This window comes from Homarus americanus, unplaced genomic scaffold (genome assembly GCF_018991925.1).
Source record: "Homarus americanus isolate GMGI-L3 unplaced genomic scaffold, GMGI_Hamer_2.0 scaffold33101, whole genome shotgun sequence".
NCBI lineage: Eukaryota > Metazoa > Arthropoda > Malacostraca > Decapoda > Nephropidae > Homarus > Homarus americanus.
This window is the reverse complement of record NW_024714381.1, coordinates 2,579-5,156: the sequence shown is the minus strand read 5'-3', so window position 1 is coordinate 5,156 and position 2,578 is coordinate 2,579.

Sequence of the window (2,578 nt, the reverse complement as noted above, 5' to 3'; positions counted from 1 at the left end):
AGGAGTCATTTCTAGGTGAGACAAAGGCTAGAACCCGCGCGCGCCGCCAACCAGCCATTCTTACCTGCCTCACGCTTCAGCACAACCCCAAGCTGTCTTATTTTTAACCGGTGTGGATTTAATTATACGGCAAGCAGGACAAAGAACGACGGCCGAAATTTTCGTCAATAACTACAGTACTGTATAATATATTAAATGGCTCCAATGGAAGCCAGCGCCTTGGCAAGTGTTTCCCGGCTTCCACCACACACCAGTCTGACGCATCTTGAGGGCACCATTGGTTTTTTTTTTTGGGGCGTTGACTAATACATCGTACTTATATTACAATATCTGTAACCTGTTATTTTCTGTAATGATAAGCATTTCGCGTAATGGGTGTAACAAAACCTAATTTAAATTAACTTAACAACGTAACTTGCTGGAACAACTTAATCATTGCATGAATTGCCTAAACGTAACCCTTGTTATTATGAAAAATTACTGGCTTCACAGATTATATATATATATATATATATATATATATATATATATATATATATATATATACACACACATATATATATATATATATGTAGGCAAACATATCTGTATTTTATGTTTTGACCCGTTATCACCTGGAAAATTCAACACTTTCCATGACAACATTTGTCAAGAGATATAGCATTTACTCCATTAACAACAAATGAATCAGAAATACCACCACAGGGTGACACCTCCACCAACCATATTGAGAAGCCACCACGACCCACAGACCCATAAAATAATGGTGGTCAGTTTTGAATAATGATTTGTTCAATAAGATAATTACTTTCCTTCAGTAACACCGAGTTTGTTGATATAATTATGCACAGTTAATAAATGATATATGTGTTGAGGTTCAGTCTAGAGCCTGATACAAATATTTTCCAAATTCCCGCACCGGCCTAAATAGAGTAGAGTTTTACAATATTTTTAATATAGACATATATACTGTACACTTAAGTCCTCGGCCAACTAGCTTTGCCTAGCATGGTTCGTTAACCCTCTTAAGGAGACAAGTATTGTTATCATGTACTGAAGTACATACAAAACAGTCTTTGAAGCGCATACAGGTATCTCCAAGTCATTTTATACACTTGACAGTGACTTAAAATTAGGAAATGTTAACTTCTGTACCCTAATACTTGAGATAGCCCCAGATATTTACCTCGCCTCGTTATTGGACTTACCTGCGTCTAGTGCTCACCTGCCTCTACGTATATTGGTTATGCAAACGAAGATGTTGTTGGTCTGATATCCCGCCGAGGTAGTGCTTCAGAACTCTCCCAGGAGGAGGTAGGGAGGGGTGAGATAGGCCACGATTAATAAAAGAATTGCCTGTTGAATTTCCTCGTAACCAGATACGCTAGAACTCTGGAGCTGCCTGACTATAGCTAATACACAACAGAATCTTAGGTGTGATACCGACATTATATTTAAACTTAACTTTAATTAAATACATTCTATTAACATCAGTTAAGGGAACAATAACGTTCTGGATCTACTGTAGGTAAATCCGGGTGAAGGAGGTGAGGAGGGTGGTGTTTGAGGCATCATGCAGGATCACACGAACGCCCTCGCCTCCCTCTCCTCCACCTTATCCTTCACTTATGGAGACTCGTCGCTTACCTTTCCCGCGCCTTATGTATGTGGTGCTAGAAGCCCTCGTTCATTTTGCTCAAGGCAATAGAATTCAAAGCGCTTTATTTTCTGGAGAACATTTTTTCTACCATTTTCCCGGACAACGAACTCTGTGTAAATCATTGGCCATATGAATGACTTGGTGCATATATTTAGTAATGGAGGAAATTTTAATTCTCAGTATATCAGCTACATGGGCTGTTAGCATCGTTAGAAGAGAATTAACTCCGCTCCGGTGATTGCACATACACACTCGGGAACTAGTCGTTGCAGGCTAGGCTATACAGTATATACCTTTGGACAAGAGGCGCACAGTGCCGAGGAGGGGGGGGCTGTTGTGCCTCTCAGTGTTGTCTGCGCCTTATCTCTGAGTGACGGCGTCAGGTTGCATGCGGCAGGGCAGTAGAAGGGATGGATGAGGCAGGGTCGTACATAGAATGCGCGGTCTTGACACTGCAATAATCTTCCTTAATTATGTCACTTATTTATCTTACTTATATGCTGTATTACTAACTTTTTATGGACTAAAGCGTCAAGTCTGTGTGTTGGGCTATAACTTGATCCATTTGTACACCTATAATCATTGCTAAATAGGTCGTGTTGGTCCAGTATACCCTCGAGGCGTCCTGTTGTTGCCTTCCCAGGAGAAATGGAGCGATGGTTCCTCTCCCAGACACATGTATCGTTCTTGGGTCGTTCGTTATTCTTAGCATTTATTATATACAGTAAGTAAATAAAGTTCGATATCGGAACATGAACGACTTGAAGCTAGAGACTCAATTTTGTTGTTAGTTTACTGGTATTTCAATCTTATCGTCATGTTTGCATATCATACCGTTAACCACTTCGTCTGTTTGAGGATAATTTTTTCACGGTACCGATCATTAATTAAAAAACAAAACTTGAACCCAGCCTATCT